A 19,409-nucleotide genomic window follows, 5' to 3' on the forward strand; every position below is an offset into this window, starting at 1 on the left:
CTGTTTTTAAAAATAAATAAATTAATGGAGGTATCCTATCTCCTAGAACTGGAAGGGACCTTGAAAGGTCATCGAGTCCAGCCCCATGCCTTCACTAGCAGGACCAAGTACTGATTTTGCCCCAGATCCCTAAATGGCTCCCTCAAGGATTGAACTCACAACCCTGGGTTTAGCAGGCCAATGCTCAAACCACTGAGCTATCCCTCCCTTTTACCTGGGCAACAGCATCTGTCTTCAAATTAAACTATTAGTTACACCTGTGTAACTGCACTGCAGGTCAGCGGGGTGGCACTGGTGTAACAAAGGGCTTAATTTGAAGACATTATTACTGAGGACGTAATTTGGCCAACAGAATCTTTATGGCTAATGATGTGTAAGACCCCAGCTTCACTTTCATATTCCTAGCTGAGTTTGAAGCACTGGCAGTTAAGAAAAAAGATATTTTGATTTATCACAAGAATAAATTACATGTGAAAGTCACTGAGACACAATAAACATGGCAGCCCAAGCTGCCTTTTTCACAGAATCACTCTTTAGGTTACAGTCACACTTTAAGTTGACTGGATCAACTCTTCTTGAATTATTTGTGAGTCTGAAAATCTGAAATAATAGTACTTAGGCTGATAGACTAGTTTGCATTGGGAGATCTCAAAGAATGTTATGAAACAGGGTACCATCATGCCCATTTTAACAATTGAGGCACAAAGATGCTGCATAACTTGCCCAAGGTCACACAGTGAAGTGGGGTCTTTTTACTGTGTGTTCAGAGGCCCAAAACTGGAGAGTTTTTAAAAAGATAAAGGGTATTTTTCCCTACTAATAACTAGATATGGGTAAGGCTTTTCCTTAACCTTTCAAAAAGGTTATCTTTGGGCTGAGACCATGCATGTGAAATTTCATTCTAATGTGGAATTTTTTGAGAAAGCTTAGGAGGAATAACTTCACTACCACAGGAGGGTCCAGATGCCATCCTAGTACGGAATGGTGGAAAAGAGAGGGAACTGTTCTTTTTAAGGGGCCCTTAGCTCTGGAACAAGATCTGCTCATCTCTCAGTACTAAAATAGCCCTGATCTGTTCACTAAGCTGGGCACACTGTAAGGTGCCTTTATTTTCTGTGGAGGGAAGGTGGTTGATGTATGTGGTGGGGTGGTTTAGGTGAATGGGGGAGATTTATGAGGAGTTGAGTTCTGCTCACTGTCACAGGGTAAACTGCTATTTAATGTTATTTGTTTTCTTGTAGTTTGTGGGGGGCGGGAGGGACCCTAACACTTTGGATCAGTGTCCCTTTATTATTATAAAAATTCAAAGAAATAACTTGAGGTTTCAGTTTTAACCCTAACATTCACTGTTACAAACCCTATATACGGTGAGTGAAAGCATACAGTGGGTGGGAGTGCATGTGTATGTGTACATTTGATACGTGTTTTACACAATGTGACAGGTCTGATCGGGAGTGGGGAGGGGTGGCAAAGAGAGAACATTTGATTGGGGTCTTTATTCCTGCTTCCTTAAGGTCAGATGGTTGGGATTTGTGGAATCTCTCTCCTTTGACCCTTCCATTCAGACATTTCTTCCTTTGCAACATATCCAAAATCCATCTTTTCCTGTTCATCCTACTATGACGATCATCCTCTCTGCCTTGATAATTTTCTGCTTGAACTATTGTCACCTTCTTTCTGGCCTTCCTGACAACCCCCTCAGTCTCCTCTGTTCTGTCATTAAACTCCTCTTCCTCTCCCACTGCCCTAGCTAGACTTATCAGCCCTTTTCATGAATCCTTCCATATCCCCTTCAGCATCTGTTTCAAAGCCCGCATCCTCACGTTCTTGACTGGTACTGTTCTGCTTCCCCTCAGCACTGGCTGCCCACCATTTTTCTGTTCAGACCTTTCTCTCCTCCAGTTCCACCTCTATTACTTCACTTTTCCTTCTGCCCTCAAGGACTTCCATGACATCTCCCATGCTGCCCACAGAGCCTGGAATGTCCTTCCTGATCCTTTTCTCCACATCATAACCACCCTGTCCTCCTTCAAATCCCTCATCAAACCCCCTTCCCACAATCCCTCATATAATGAACCTCTGGTATCCTTAAAGTAAATAAAGTGAAATTAAAAGTGTAATTATAAAACAAAAACAAGCAGGGGTGCTGGAGCAATGTGTATAGTGGGGGTGCTGAGATCCATTGAACCAAACTTTAAACCCTGTATCTGATAGAACCACTTCAAGTCAGGGGGCATGGTAGCATCCCGCCCACCCCCCTAGTTCCAGCACCTATGAAAAGAAGAGAATTAAGATGATAATACCCTAGCATCCTTACAAACCCATTACCTTACTGTGTTTTCCCTCTCCCTGTTCCTTGTCTGCTACCTCCCCCATTGCCCTGCCATGTCCTAATCAGTTTAGATTATAAGCTCTTTCGGGCAGGGATCCTGCCTTTGCTTATTATGTAAAGTGCCAGGCACAACTATGGTGCTATGTACAAATATTAATTATTAATAGTAAGTTTGGAGGTTCGTCCCCACCTCCTTTTTATTAATGTAGAAACTATGGACGTTACTATATTTTAACATTTATATTGCAGCAATTCCTGAAACTGAGGTAGGAGAATTGATTTGATTCCTTTTAGTTTGTTCACAACATTGAACTCCAGATAAGTTCTCTTGACTAGCCTATTTTATGTCCTGTAGAAGTGTATCATTGTTGGCATTTTTATTTGGCAGTCTTGTGACATTTTACATTAGAACAATAGATGGGCAGAGTAGAAATTATAGATTTGAAGCTGGGGAACTATATCAAATGCTTGTCTATTTCATACCTTGTATTTTTTATCAATCTGATCTGTATTTAGGAAAGGGGACAGTGCAGTTCTCAAATGTGTGGGTCTGCAAACTTGCACACCAGCTGTCCTAGTCAGTAGTGAAGCTAACAGGGCTAAGGTGAAGGTATTCATGCTGTTGGAAATACAGCTAGCTGCCTCGGGAGACTGCTTTGAGGAAGATTGCAGCAATATTGAATCCCCACTGTTACTCGGGGATATTGCTGTGCACATATATAATTTGTGTTAGATAAAATCAGGAAGTAATAAAGGGGGGGGGGGGAAGAAGAGCTGTGAGATCTACTCTATACTGTGTTTTATATCTTCAGGAAAAAAAAATATCCAGGGAATGTTGCTTTAATTTGGGGTGGGGGGGAGTGTGCTGCTTTAAATCAGAAAACTTTGCATTCTACTAACTCTTTTAGTTTGGGAACCATTTGGGTGTGTTATAAAGTAAAGTTGCAGAGTAGGCATGTTTACTAGACCTTTAATTGCTACATTTAGTAGAAAGGCTTTTTTTTTTTTTTTTACGACAAGAAGCCAGAGTTTGCTGTGCAAATGAAGCAGGCTTCGCAAGAATCAGATTCACTTTGGACGACTCTTCACATTCCTAGTCATCATTACATTAGGCAGCACAATTCCATCTCTGGTTGATGGGCAGAAAAAGTGGGCAGCCTGCCAGGTAGACGTTTCCATGGCTCCCAACCCCCAAAGGTGATGCGTTTTTCAGCTAATTCAATGAAGAGTGGGCTGAACTTTGGGTATAAACTAGACAATAGCTGCCTTCGCAGTATCAGCAGAATGGTTTATGGGAATGCACTCCACATTTGGCAGAGAATCATGTGACCTTACGGCTGAGATTTTGTGATGGTGCCAACGGAGACTTGGAAAGCAGTACCCGTTCTGACTTTTTTCCTCTTTTCTTACATGGCTCAGAAAATGGTGGATCTTAATACTTGACTTTAGCCAGACTCAGCAAGCGATTGAGCTTTGAAGCACAACTTTGCCTTTATTCTGGCTTTTTTGGCACACCACCAGGAGGCTGTCCCTTTCACGCCTGATAAACTCTGCTGCTTATCTCTAACTAGGAAAAAATATATAGAGAGATAGATAGATAGATGTATATACAGAATATTTAGACTTCATAGAATTTTAAAACTATAGGTTCTATTTTTTTTTATTGCTGAACTGTGGTTTATAACAATCTTTTTGACTGTCTGAAGAATAAAAGTTCTTACTGTTTAATGAACAGGCATTTGAACTGGGCAAACGGGGCGACAGCACTGAACATGAGATCATTGCAGCATAATGTAGCAAACTGGCACCCTGCCTTTTCACCCCTTTGCTTCGGCAGATTTGTGCAATCCCCATTTATAAAATCAGCACAGGGGCTAGATGAATTTTCTGATCTCTTCCACCTCTATCACTGTGCAGGCACTTGCAACAAGGATTGGTGCAGCTTTTGCGCAGTGCTTTGTGCTTGGAATTCCGAGAAGAACGAAAAAGAAGACAGGCATCCTGGTCCTATTCCGAGAAATAACAGGAGCCTAAGAAGAAACAAATCTGAGTTTGTCCTAGATACAAGAGTGATGGAAAAAATGTGAATCTCCTGCTTCAAAAAAAAAAAAAAAAATCTGGCATGTTTAACTACAGAGACATCAGGATGTGTTAGAGCTTCTTAAAACAATATAACTAAATGAGCCTAAGCGATTGTTTCTTTTATTTACCAAAAAAATCTGAATTTTATTTTATTATTGCTTAAATAGCAATATTTGGCAGTGGGTGAAAACGTACCTTTCATTTCAGGTATAGCTTATTTTTCTTTTCTTTTCTTTTTTTCCTTTTTAAACATGTTATTTTGAAACTGAGTCCTTGTGTATTAAATTTACTGTAGTCAACCAATCACACCTTTTTTTTTTTTTTTTTTACTAACTTTTTGTTTCACTGTGTTTGATCTAATACTGCTAAAAATAGAAAAGTAAACAAACAGGAAAACTATATAAATAAGTAGTTGGCACATTTTATCTTAGCTAAGCACTGAAGTTACTCAAAGATTTTAATGGTTATATGTATTCAGTATAAGCTTTGGTTATCTGTAAGAAAATGGGTATTTGGAGCTGGTTGCTACGGAAAGTCCATTCTTTTTTTATATAGTGTGACTCATGCTTTCAATTCCTAAAGAGAGGAGTGGGGGTGGTGGAAAAAGTTAAAGCTGTAGGAGAAGATCACTCTTGTAAGCAGTATATTAGAGCAAAGTTATGATTGAGTTGGTTCACATACAATCTTACAATTTGTGTTTAAATCCAGTACAAAGAATTCAGTGTAATAAGCACAGGAATAAAAGGCACATTATTTGAAGTTTCATGCAGCAAGCCTGGTTTGCTGCTAGTAACAGTGCCTATTTTAGGATGTTTGGTAAATCAGCACTTGTCCATGAATAGTTGAAACAGTGCTTAAGATACCCATTCAATATTTTTGTGAGAAGTGCATACAAAGTTACTGTAAGCTTAAAGCACAGTGCTGTGTCAGCAGATCAATTGTTTCTTAATCATTTTGTCTGTCTTTGGAAATAAATTGCTAGGCAACTGAAACAATTTGTAATAAAATTCATTTTACCTGGCAAACAATGAAAGTGTTGTCCAAATCAATATTTTTTATATATTTTCAGTATGAATTATTTCAGTCTTTGTCTATTCTTTTGAATCCGATATTAAAAAGTTATAACTCCCAGGACAGAAAATACTTTGAGACATAAAATGTGCTTTCATTGAAAACTTCGATTTTCTTATTTTAAAAAACTGTAATTTTTTGTTTCTTTTCTTATACAAACTTTATAACCATCTTATGGCTTTACAAAATATATTTAGTGAAGTTTAAACATGTATTTCACAATTTATAGATTGCCAGTTGGATAGCTGCTCTAAGACTACCTGCTGAATTGTGCTACTTTATATTTTTGTTGCTTTGCAGTGAATTGTGGGAAATTACTAAATTGAGATCATATATGTATAGGAAAGATATAGCTCTATGCACCTACATTAAAAAGAACAAATTTATTGTGATTTCTCACCAATACTTGCATAAAAATAACTACATATGTCAATAATGCATATTCGTATAGTGGAAAATCTATTCTTGCATTTTCTTAAAAGAACATAATTCTATTGTAAATTAAAGCATAGCAATCAAATTATATATTTTTCTGAGGTTTTCCAAAAGTATCTTTTAAAAATTATTGTAAGTGTAATAGAACTTAACTTTCTCCAATATTTTATATTAAGTTCCATGCTAAATTAAAATCAGATAAGCACCTTTAAGCAAACCTTTTTTATTTTCTAGCAAGTGTGTGCTTCTATTTTTGGAATTGTTAATACAATTTTAAAAATTAGGAAAAAAAAAAAGAAAAATACAAATGACACAGTCACTTTGCCTAAGTGTGTATGGCTCACTGCATATTTTGCCAGTGGCCTTCAGAGGGGCGTTGGTTTTAGATCTTTAAAATTATGGTTGCTATCCTTTTACATATTTCATGTTCTAAAAATACTTTCACAGAATAGACCTTCTCATTATTTCTTTCTTAATCGTTTTCTTGTTTTAGTGCAAGGAAAAATTAAAACAGAAATGAAAAATGAAGAAGTTGGTTATACCAGAAATCACTGAAGGTAATAAAGTGATCTTCTTAAACATTTTTACATATATAAGATAAATAGTTTATATATATATATATATATAGTTTATACATGTGTATATATAAATAATCAAAGCTGAACACTGAAAATACTAATGTACAGATATCTATTAAACTTTTTTCTTTGATTGTTTTCTGTTGGGAATAGTGCACTACTGGTTACGTTTATACTTTTTTCTATGCAGCTTTAGACTAAACTGAAAAATCAATATATAATTTAGATCTTTTACAATATATTTGAAATGTAGTGACCAATGTGTGTGTTTTTTTAATGAAATGTTAAATACCTCTCCGTCATTCCTAGAAATGGAAATATCTGAAAAGTACTTTCCTATAGCATCCATTAGAATCAATCAGTAAGAGATGTAAGCAGTCAGTATCCATGCTTTTGATGATATAAATATTCTAGGCATAGGGATTGGCTTTTAGGACAAGATATGTTAACCCTTTGGCCTCAGCAGAAAGCATGTATAAAGTTTTATTACTCTTGAATGTGCACATGTACATAAAATCATAGCAAGTTTAAAACATACATTTCTGGAAAATAATTTGTTTAAACAATTACAAAAAAACAAGTAACATATCGTAGATGTTCTAAAATTTAATCCACTAAATTATTCAAAAACACAATGGTCATTCACAGGCATTAGATTATTGTTGTCATTATCAAACTAGAAGTATTTGCTGCAATTTTCCAGATACTGAACAGAGTATGGGCCTGATCCAGTATCCCTATGCTTGCAGCACTCTCACTCTCTTAAATGAAAGTTCTGCCAGATTAAAGACTACAGAGTTGGGCCTATAATTTAAGGCGGATATTGAAATCTAGTTCAGATACAGATTTTCAGCTGCACATTTTCAACAACCTGCTAAAACCAAATCATCTCTACAGAAGTTATTTTAACAGGTGCACCTCTGCTGCCCATATTTTAAAAATACATTTGTAGTTATGCTGTTTTAGAATTACACTCATTTATCATATATTGATCTTTAAAATATTGAGATGAAATTACATTCATGTAAAATATATAGATTATAAAAATGTGTCTGTCTGTCTCACCTGTTGAGTTACTGAATATTTCTACAAAGGGCCTTTTGGATAAGGCACCATAATTTGGGTCAGTGAAAATAAGGGGAAATTTGGTTTATGAATTAATCCTGACGTTTTACCAGGAAGCAATATTGTTTGGAATTTCTGGGGTTTGATTTTTATATGCTTTGCTTAATAATCAAGTTCTGTAAGCATTGTAATATGATGAAATCTCTAACCAGTCTTTGTAGTGTTATATGTTGGAGCCCAGCTCTCATACATGATGGATTTTCAGATACAGTGGGTTGATTTTAATTCTTGGTTAGTAGTACATTTCATATTCAAGCATAGAAGCCAAACATATATTGTTCATATTATTTCACATCAAATTATGGGACCTAATCCTGCATTCTTTGGGCATGCAAAACTCCTATGGAAGTCACAGCGAATTTTGGATGCACCAATGTTGCAAAGTTTATGAAAAATAATGTTTACTCTGATTATGGATAAAAAGATTAGACAGTAAATCTGTCAAATATTGTAGGGGTTTTTTTTTTGTTTTTTTCTCTTTTTTAAAAAAGTAGCAAAGTTATTTTCTAAATGCCAATCATTGGATGATATATTTTTACAGTTGATTTAAATATTGTACTCTTTGATTATCATAATTATAAATGCTTCACAAGTTATTCCATAAGTATTCCACATTTCATTTAAAATGTGAGATGTTAGCTGATGGTGCCAATTGGCATAAACCCGTAGATCCGATCTTGTGGTAAAGTATACTGCACAAGCTCGCTTCTATGGGTCTGTGTCACTCTGGTGATCTGGCAAAAGATTACATGACAAGCTACTTGATGATATTTGAAAATCAGATGTCTAAGTGATTGCTTCAAGTAAAAGTGGATTTTGGACTTTTTTGTTAAACTTTTATTTCTGTTATGCTTTTGTTCTCATGTGCCTTATTTAGTGTATTGAATCATTTTGTTCGATTTGATTTTTTTAAAGCACACTTGTCTTAAAATCAGATTAAAAATCTATACTCATATTTAAGGAACTTAAATATTTTTCACAGAGCAAGGGTAGAGTATACTAGTTTTAAATAAATACATAACATTACACAATGTTAAATTCAAATACCATGTGGTCAAAGGAAATAACTAAATTTGGATGTCTACTTGATTTTTATTTTACAAGACACTAAGAGACCACAGTGAGTTCTTTTAGAAATATAGTTGGATTCGCAAGTTTTTTCTTAAAAAGAAAAGAACTGGATGAAACAGATTGCTAGCAGTGCCCTCAAAATAGACAAATATATATTTTCATTATAATGTTAAAAATGGAACATGACTGAAAATAGAGTTAACTATATTTAACATTTTCAAAATCCACCCAGTAGGGAGCACATAGATATGTGGCTGCCATATTTGAAAGAGATGCTGAAGATGTGAAGAAGACTTTATGGTCATCGTTGGAAGCTGTGTGCATCCGGGTTGAGGTAGTAGGTTGTATGGTTTAGAGTTACACCCTGGGAGTTAACTGTACAACCTTCTAGCTTTCCTTGGAGCACACTTGGGCCATCGAGGAATTCATCATCATTTTAATCTGATCAGGGAAACTGTGCAAAAAGGTATTGTGTTACGGCTATACAGAATAATCACTCTAAAGCTTTATTGATGTTGAAATAGTCCTGATTACATGATTATTTCATTCACATCCTGTTATGAACAATGCTAACATGTTCTCCTAATGGACTGTGACTACACGCTACAGACACTTAGAAAGAGTGATGGTGCTTTAATTCCATTAACAACAAGGCTTTAAAACTTGATTTTAATTTACAGATTGATAAAATATCAAGTATTAAATATGGTACTAATTTTCTCTAGGATTAGCTCATTCTAAATAGTTGAAATTTGTTGATATTCTGCTACTGTACAGAAACAAACTATTTAAAAAATATTTCTCCTTATGACTCTTTGGAATAAATATTGCATCTCGCTGCTTAGGTAGATACATAGTATTATTGTTTAGTGCTGAGCTTTGTGTGGGAATGTGATATCCTTTCTTATGCATACATTGTCCTACATTGTCACCTCAGTTCTAACCTGGAGCACTCCTACTCTCCCATTGTTAGATTTCAGACAAAGCTCTGCCCAAGAACCTCAGTATTGACTTGCAGCACCCCAAGCATTCTAGTTCTGGGTCCTCCCATAGTTCTATCAATGTACCTGAATCCTGATCTGTAATAACCTTGTTATTTCAGTCCGTCCCAGGTCTCTCCTAGATACAGATTGCCATCTGAGTGAACTTGTGCTAATGATGATGGCAGAAGTTAACAATAGGGACTACCAGACCCCATTTGTTCATAATCAAACTCAAAACTTAGTCTCCATACTAAACTTTAGATTTTTAAGATTTAATTCTGGCATACAGCCATAGCCCATCAGGAGATGAAAGAGACCCTGCCTATATCTTCCAGAGCTCCAGCAAGCATCTTAAAGAGGGTGCAGTATGTGCTCATTTCTGCAGCCAGCCCAGCAGGGACAGGTGTGGCCATGGTTCCAGCTGCTCCTGCTCCCTTTGCAGAGATTAGTGCAGATACTAGGGCTTGCCCTGTAGAGAACTTGTGTTCCTTGAGTGCAAGTCACCTGCCTTTGAAAAAAAAAATGATGATAGAGTTTAGTGGAGAGAAAAATACTTTGACCTAGGGCAGTTAATCACTTTTCAAGCAAAACAGGTAGATGGATGTGTATAAATCAGGGACTATTTGATTTTTATGTCCTATGTTAAATATTCTTATGATGTACTTTCCCTTCTGTCTACCATGGCCCTAAAAAGAATCATTTTACATTATGTATATGAATACTTTTGACAGACATTTCATCAAATAGATAAAATAATCCAAGGACTATCACATTTAGGCCTTGTAAGGTTTAAAGAGGCATTATATTTATTGATCAATTGATACAAGGCACTCTTAAACCAAAATAAGAATTCCACACAAGGGATTGCACTGATTTAACTAAATCAGTTTCTAAACCAATTTAATTAAATTGGTACAACTTTTCCATGTAGACAAGGCCTTGCTGATGAGAAGGGTAAAGGTGATGAAATTCTGTAAATCATAGTATTACTAATAAGAAGCACATTGTATTTTTTCAGCAGTGAGACCTCTAATGCCGTCTTTCTAGCAAATAACAAAGCTTTGTATAAAATGGGTATTGTTCTATTTTGGTCGTTATATTATGTCCAGTAGACTACCTTTTTTTCGGAAATTAGCATTAAATAGGTCCTTCTCTGAGATTATTTAAATATGTGACCATTTATATATTGTGTTTTACAAAAGACGTGAAAATGTTTTGCTGCTATCACCCTAAATCAAGGGCAGGAAATAAAACCCATTCAGTTCTACTATAAGAGAAGGCCAGAGCTTTCATTAGTGGGAATTTTTAACCACGTAATAAAGTTCCCAGCATCCATTCAGAAATGAAAAGAGAATATGTCCAATTTCAATGTACTGCCTGTACAGGCCCCAGATCCTTGGGGACAAAACAGGAATCACAAACCAATGAAATTTGACCCTCAAGCTGGAATCTCCGTTGGGGAAGAAAATTGGGCTGATAGGAGGCATGTCTTGAATCTGTGTATGATTGCAAAGCCTTTCCCACCATGCTAACATGGCATAGCGTTGTCCATTCGTTGCTAGCTTTGTACTTGTGTTTGTTATGGCTCAGAACCACAATTACTACAAAGAATTCCTGCCATCCTAACACTTTGACAAAGGTCAGATCAAACAAGCAACCTGCTGTAGACTCTCTTTTTTTTGAGGTGCTTCCTGAATGTATTAGTAGGAACAAGAACCCTACCTCACCCCACCTGCCATTATGAACAGGGTGGGAGAATGGATAGTCTAAAGGTCTCCAGTGGAGAAGCATGAAAGAGCTCCCCTCCGATCAGCAATCTTAAATTCCCCATGTTGCAGTGGGAAACAAGTAAAAGAGTCTGGCAGACTCCTAACCTGCAAGTTCTCATACAAGAGATTGCTGGCCTTAAGTGGCCAAGCATGATACAGGGGGAAATTCAGATCTTTCCTTTTTACTTTCCTCCCCTTGCTCTGCAAGGTGTGGGAGGAAGGGAAACACATTTTTTCTATTTTTTTTTTATTTTAATTGAATTTACTCTTGCTAATTAATAGCTGTAGCAAGGAGATTAGGAAATTGTACTTGCATGATAGGTGTCTGGAAAGTTTAAGAGCTATATTATGGCTTTTGAGAGACAACCTTGATTAGGGGATGGTGTGGAGTTGCCCCAAGCCGGGGGGGGACATCAGACAGTGAGCTGCAGCTAAGCGAGTGTGGGAAATGTGTTGCTCACCCAGGGGGCTGAGCGAGGGCCACTCCCAATCTAGACAAAAAGGTTTATTGTCCTCCTTGGATTAAAAGTCGCCCCAGTCATCACCAGTACATTGTCTTCTTTTGTTTTTATTTTCTTTTTTGTAGTTTAATTCCTTTGGAAAGAGACGTCACTGCTATTTTCTGCCAACAAAGCAATATTTTATATTAATTTTACAAAATAAGGAGGATTGTTTATTCTGATCTGAAACCAAGTAGAAATGACTGGTACAGAAACTGTGGGAACGTTTCTTTGGTCTTTTAAATGCATGATATAATTATAATTCTATCCAGTATAGTTTATAGGTTGCCATGCAAATTTTCCTTGTGTCATCATTAACTTTAATTAAAATGTTTTTACTTTGCAATGTATAATATGTTGTTTCAAGAGTTATCAAGTTATGTGCACAAATTTATGGGAAAGTCAATTAATTTTGAAGCAGATGAAAGCAGAGAATGAAAAACAAAAAGAAAGGAATCTATTAAGTACAGCTGGATGGAACAGGCTATATTCTTTAGTTTCATTTTGAAGCCATAAGATATATGGTCTGTTTTTTGCAAAACATGGCATTCTTGACCTTTAAAGATGATTACTAGGATGCCAGAATACCAATTGATCAAGCAGTAATTAGCATTGTGTTGCTGTGTTGTTTTCTGCTTTAGGAAATAAACGCACCCCTATAACATAGATTATCATGAATGTTTTCAAATATAGGACAAAACTGGCAATATTTATTCACATAAGTAATCTTTTCTAAAGTAGGCCCATGGATTTCAAGTAGTTTCAGTACTTTGTCTTCACTTATACTGCCTGTGTGCATAGGGAATATTCACATGTGTAAGAGTTGCAGGATTGGGTTTAAGGTTATGGACATCTTGAACTCCCATTGATTTCTCTGGGAGTTATGGGTGTTCAGTACCTCATAGGGTCTGGCCCATGGAAAGAAATATTCCAACATTTCTGTATGTGTTATTGCAGAGACGCTGACCAGCCAAATGTGCTTGTCAATTCTACAGATTCCTTTGTGGAGATTAGCATAAACCATAACCTGGTTCCAAACCCACAAACTTTTTGGGTGTTCAAAGTATGGATACAAATTTTTCGGGTGGCACCCATGCTAAATCCTGCTTGCATATAAATCAGTTCATTTGAGTAAACTAAGGAGAATAGCAAGGTACAAATCCAAAGAAAACGTATACAGAAAGGACACTTTGGGGTTAAAAATCATGGGCCAGATACAGTGTGGATGCTTTGAGACATTCCAGTGAAACATAGCAGCCCTCAACCCAGTTTAACTGACTGGTTAAGCCAGGTTTATAGCTACTTTGCATTGCCAAAACAATACAAAGCAGCTGGAGCATATCGGTGAATCTGGCTTCGTATAGTTTTAAGTGACATATTTTCAAATCCACGTTAGATATAATCCCTTAGATTATCAAAACTGAAAGAAATTTTAAAAACTAATTATCTTTTCATAGTTTCTGTTGATTTTCATTTAACTTGGACAAATGAAAATAAACGGGTCAATTTTACTGTGGTTTTTAGTCTCTTTCACTTTCTCTTGTCAGGAACTAGCTCAAGGCAGCAGTCTTTGGGTTGCGAATGTAAGGGAATGTTTAAACCCAAACCAAAAAAATGTTTTCATTGACATTTTTAAAAGGGAGAAATCCACTAACAGCATTTATCAGCCTGTGAAACTTTTCTTTGTGACCATTCAGGAGACCTACAATAGGTTGCTTATCAGATAAACGGGGAGCAAAATTGCATTTGACATTTTTTGTGTTATTTTAGCATGGTTTCACATGACAACTTGTTACCCAATCAGGGTGGTCTCCAATACAATTTCCTCTATTAGTTATTTTTAATAAAACTAAAATTTTGGGCCTAATCTGTCTGAAAGGGTCTCTTTAGACATGACTATTACTTTTATTAGATGAGTAAATGCAAAAAGCTAATGTGTATTATATCTCCCACCAGAATTAAACTTATTTCAGCTTGGTCTTTTCTCACCTAGTAAAAATCTTTACATCCAAGTGATTTTTTTGGCTGTGTTTAACTTTGTACATGGTTGCTGGGGCTTTCAGCTATATTTCATTGCTAATGGTTTAATTGCAATTTATGTGGCAATTTCAGTTACATTTGGTGCAGTATTTCCTTTCCTCCACCCCCTCTTTTGTATTATTGGTTTGTTCTTGTAACACGCACACGTAGGGAAGAGCCTTGTATTTCTGCGGTAGATCTCGCATATGAAACTTTCAAAGAAACATTAATTCATATCCGTATATGTGTGGGTTGGGATAGGAGGAGAAAATACTTGGGAAAAATAGGTGTATTCTTGTCTTCTCTAAGAGCAGCACAGCATACACTGTGTAGAGTTCTCTCTTTTTAGATAGATATGTATATTCAGAATTAGTTGTGTCCAGTCTTCAAATTCATGTGATTAATATTTAACTTGGACCTATGCGATGTTGGCCATATGTCTATACCATGTGGTCATTTAAGACCCCATGTTCAGTGCCATAATAACACAGATGGAGTGCCCGCTGTCTTTAATGCCCTGGCCCCAACTTCCTTTGGAGATGGAATTCTCACCTGAATCACACTGCTTGGGAACCTGATCTGATGACTTTTCTTTTTGGTGCTGGGTGTGGTGGACAGGCCTGAGCGCAAATGTTTCTGGCATGTTCAAGCAAGCTGGCCAGCACACCAGGAGCATCAGGAAGATGATGCAGAGTCAACCACAGCACACTGTGTCCCAGACTGCCTGCACCAGAGTTCAGACAGTCTTGTCTGCTACCTGCTTTTGTCCCACAGTTGGGTGAGAGTCATTCTGTATTTTATTATTTTCTTAATATATACACATATATTCTATTGCCATTTACCAGTTACTGCCCTGATCTGTGCATTTTGAATCTCTCAGCCAAACCACTTGAGCTTTTGTTTTCCGTGTTGGCCTTATGCTTATCTAGGAAATACATACCCTCATATAACCATTCGTTTCTCTCATATGATCTTCTGCTTGTCTCTGGTGCACATGTTTGAATTTATTTCCCTGTTGCTCCATTCTTACTCCTTCACTTGCTCATGACAATTTTGATAGTGACAAAGCCTCCAGAGACTGCAGAGTAGCACAGATAAGACAGATTTGGGTTTTGCAAAGGTTTGGGGTTTCCCCACAGTCAAGGAGTGCAATGGGAGACGATGGAAGGAGAGGGAGGAAAGTGTCCTGGCCACAGGTGCACAGGGAGACAGGTGCTTAACCAAACCAAACCTGAACACAACCGGCATGGAGGGGTTGTGTCTGCTCTTCCAGCCAATAGACTGGAACAGCAGTCTTGCGACAGGGCTGTATGACACCCTAATCTTGGATTCAATGAGCAGATATGACATCTTTAACCACTACGTAATTCCTCCTACACAGAGCCTGAAAACTTGGGTTTCATATAGGTGGACAGATTTCAAACTATGTTCTTGGATTCTGAGCCTTCTGAGGTTTGCCCATGCATAGACCTGCCTTTCTAGTTTCTAGACAGATCCACAGCTTTGAAAATAGGTGATTGATAGTCCTTGAAATGTATTGTATGTATTTCACTTTGCAGTGATATGCACTGTGTAGATCTGAGAGGAGAGTCAATAGAACCCTTAGAAATACCTTATCTGCTACAGTCATTAAACTTTGGTGTTGTGGAGGAGCTTGCTTATCTATATTTTTCTTTATTTAAAAAAAATCTAATCTTTCTGATGCTTCCTAAAAATATGCTTTCACCTTCTCTTTACCTAACTACCTCTTTGGGGTGAAAGTAGCTAAAACTCCATGTGCATTCAGGGCTGGTTCAAGGGTCTGCACATTCTCATGAGGCTGATCAGCTGAGCAGATGCACAGGAATGCCCATTCGCCCCTTGTATGCCATGGAAACAGACCCCTGTGAGGGTAATCCAGGGTTTTCATTACTCTACGCAACTGGCTTTGAGGAATGTGGCCACTATTTTAGCCCATATGAAGTACCACTCATGTTTATCCTGACTGGAGGGTGGATTCACCTCTCTGACCACTTTTACCTTTGCAGGGCTCGAATCCTTGGGCTTTATGCAAGTGAAGTGAATCTCACCCTAAGTCTTTGAATCCCCTGATGTGACTTCCAACAGTGGCTGTGTTAACTTGTGCCAGTTCTGAGGGTGTCCTTCTGTGATGTAGAGTGTTGTCCCGAGGAACTAGATTGTGACCAATGGCACCTCCTATATGTCATTGAATGTCTACCAGGTTGTGAAAATGTTTGGCCTCTACCAATCCAGGCCACATTTAATTAGCAATGACCTGTATGCATTAAGATTCTGATTCCATTTCTGATTTCTTGAGCCTGATGGTTTATATACATTTTCTGAGGCAAGTATTCTAAAGCACTAGGCGTTAGATTTGGTATTATGGGCAGGCTTCAGGATGCAATTTTTATTAATAAACTGAATCCTATATTGGTAAAGGATTTCATTAATATGCCTCATTACAATGTACTAGAAGATTGCTGTTTTGCTGAAATTATTTGGCTTCTAGTCTAAATATCTTATTATTTACAAGTTTTATTGTTACCATTATTGACATTTCTAATGAAAACCAGGGCCAATTTTTTTTTAAACGAGTAACAAATAAGTAACAAAGTTGGCACCTAAATTCCTGTTTAGGGTAAAAAATGTAAAAGCCTTTAAATCTTGTTTTCAGAAACGTCTTAGGAACCTAAGTCCCATTGACTTACAATAAGGCTTAAGCTCCTCAGCACTATTGACAATGAGACTTAGGCTCCTAAGTCATGTAGTCACATTTGAAAATTTTCCCCTTCGGTTCATAAATAAGTGGCCTGATTTTCAGTTTGATGCATATGGACTGCTCTGTGCTGCTGCAGCTGCTCAGTACTTCTAAACATCAGGCATTTATTATTTAAGTGTCTAATTATGGATTTACAGGACATGCCTAACTTCAGGCACTCACCTTTGAAAACATTGTCCTAACTTTTCTACTATTGTACAATTGGTGCTACTATTGTATACTGGTGCTGTAGTTTGTGGACATTGTGCAAATGTGAAAAATAAGAATATTGGCAAAAGGAGCATGAAGGAAATGAGCAGCTGAGCACTGGGCTCTGCAGCTGATGACGTAATTTGAAGAGTTTGTCAAATGAAAGCTCTTATTATTTCCAGATACATAGTGACCATATAAACAAAAATAATACATGTACATGTAATAGAGGCCCAAACTCTGCTGTGTGCTGTGCAAGTGCGCAAAGGGGGCTGGTGAGTAAGGATCTTTCTCTTCTTCCTCACATGATGAATTCTGGATCCTTCCTTGAAGGAGCTTTTGCCTTGTCCCCTGTCCTGCGTCCAAGCATGTTGATGTCAGTGGCACATGCAGGCTTCTGCTGTGAGGAACAGTCAGCACCAGGTTTCAGTGGGCTCTCTTGAAACACTCTATGCTGCAGCTGCTGGGATGGCTCTTGTGCCAGAAAGGATTAGAATCACTCTACCCCCCCCTGCCCTAGGCAGGCCTTCAAGGTAAGGGCAAGTTTTTGCTCATAGTGAGGAAAGCTCAGAAATCACGATTAATATTTGGCTGAAAATATTCGAATTATATGTAAAATGTATTTGTCTAGCTACGTTATTATTTATTAGTTATATAGTTATGCAGACATACAAGATGTTTTAGCGATATAAGGAGATACGTTTAAGGTCCCAGCACTGCCCCTGGGCCTATCTGGGGTCATTCCAGTCAGTAGGCCAATGGCATGGGGATCCATGCTAACAGAAGGCCCAGGTAATCATAAGCAAACAGTGCCGTATCTTTCAGTGTGAACAGGTGTAGCTTTGTCATGAGGATGCCCTTTAAATTAGGAGAAGCTGGCTATTTCACTACTGTATAGAGTTTTCATTTCTGTAGGTGACACTAGTTTAATGACGTTCCTTATTATGTAACATGTTGGTAAGGCTGACTTCCAGTTTTATGGATTGTGCCTTGAATTTATCTGTGCCTGAACTCTTCTTTCAACAATGACTCACTACAGGTCTAGTGAAAATATCTTTGGTATTTTTGGTCAGTTCTCTCTCTTTGGGTAATGTACCATTTAATTTTTTCTTTATTTATAACTATTGATTCTTGCAGTAACATTTGTTTAACTTACATTTACAATAGATTGGATAAAAGATAACATTTTTGGTGATTTTCAACTAGGATTTTCAATGGCTCCTCAGTGTTTCTGTCAGCCTCCTGGCAGCATACAGAAAATATTTTATGCACCAGCCTCTGTAAACAGATGAATTTTCAGTTATGAAAAATAATGGCACCAGCCTTTTCCAGGGGGGCGGGGCTGGGCAGAAGGGGGCTAGACAGAAAATTGCTATTCATCTTGTGGTTACGCCACCCTTCTGCAGTTCTGTGCCGCTGCTAGTGGCGGTGCTGCCTTCAGAGCTTCGTGCCCGGCCATCAGCCACCGCTTTCTGGCTGCCCAGCTCCGCAGGCAGTGCCACCGCCAGCAGCAGCAGAGAAGTAAGGGAGACAATACCATACCCCCTTACTTCTGTGTAACGTTTGACCTTTGGCTACAAGGGAGGCTAAGGCAAATTTTGGGGGGGGCTATAGCCCCTGCAAACTCCTCCCCTCTCCCCGCACCGCGTCTGAGTGGAGAAAAGAGAAAGACCAAAGGGAAAAGGAAACCGGTGCATGCCTGATCAAGGGAATTAGGAGAAAGGTTAGAAGAGAAAGGAGGAAGGTAAATTGAAGTGGGTGTATACAAAGGTGTGTAGGGGGTGCATAACGGAGGGGGCTCTGGTGTATTTGTGCATGGGAATGTGTAGGGGGTGCAAGGAGGAGGGGGGAAGCTGGAGTGTTGGTGCAGAGGAATACAGGGAGGTGCAAGGGGCAAGAGAAGTTTGGAAGACGGTGGGAGGGGAACTGGGATGTACACTTTGGCTGCTTTGCACTGTTCTGATGAAACAAAGTACCTTAACTCTCCAGTGTACTCTGGTTGCTCTGTGCAGCTCCAGAGTGGCATAAAGTAGCCAAAATTTACCAGCGACTCTATCCATAGAAGTTAAAATAAAAATGATTAAAAGTCAAAACTTGGCATCTTCAAATAATTTAAAATGTCACATGGCAATGACTCTCTTCAGGTTTCTTATTTTAGTCTTTTTTTAAGGAAAGACACAGATAAAAATGACATTAAAATTGAGTTACTGTTGAAACTACATAATAGTGATTTAGGGTAACATACAGTACAGCAATGTTGCAATCCTAAAAGCAATAATTATGAAGAATTAAGGATAAACTTAAAAGAAATCCAAATATGTTAAAATATGGAAATACGCAATAGGGGCATCCAAATATACTTAATTCTACCCTGTACTGACACAATTTGGGGGGTGGGGGGAATCTCATGTGTCTTTAAAAATCCGATTAATCTGATATAGGACCACAAACAATAAAATGCCACAATCATAGTCCT

At 37.7% G+C, this 19,409-nt stretch overlaps 1 long non-coding RNA gene across 6 annotated transcripts in view; it reads left to right on the top strand.

The window, feature by feature from the left end:
• Positions 1 to 19,409, top strand: part of LOC128847700 (uncharacterized) — a 394,963-nt gene that overhangs the window by 343,073 nt on the left and 32,481 nt on the right. For 5 of the 6 annotated variants that reach the window (XR_008446936.1, XR_008446939.1, XR_008446934.1 and 2 more), the window contains one exon: positions 6,414 to 6,477. This is a non-coding gene — a long non-coding RNA (uncharacterized LOC128847700). Of the gene's footprint in view, positions 1 to 4,249; positions 4,622 to 6,413; positions 6,478 to 14,583; positions 14,744 to 17,266; positions 17,467 to 19,409 lie in introns of all 6 variants that reach the window. The other variant, XR_008446940.1, reaches the window with a different exon arrangement.

The sequence above is a fragment of the Malaclemys terrapin genome, chromosome 1, assembly GCF_027887155.1.
Source record: "Malaclemys terrapin pileata isolate rMalTer1 chromosome 1, rMalTer1.hap1, whole genome shotgun sequence".
NCBI lineage: Eukaryota > Metazoa > Chordata > Testudines > Emydidae > Malaclemys > Malaclemys terrapin.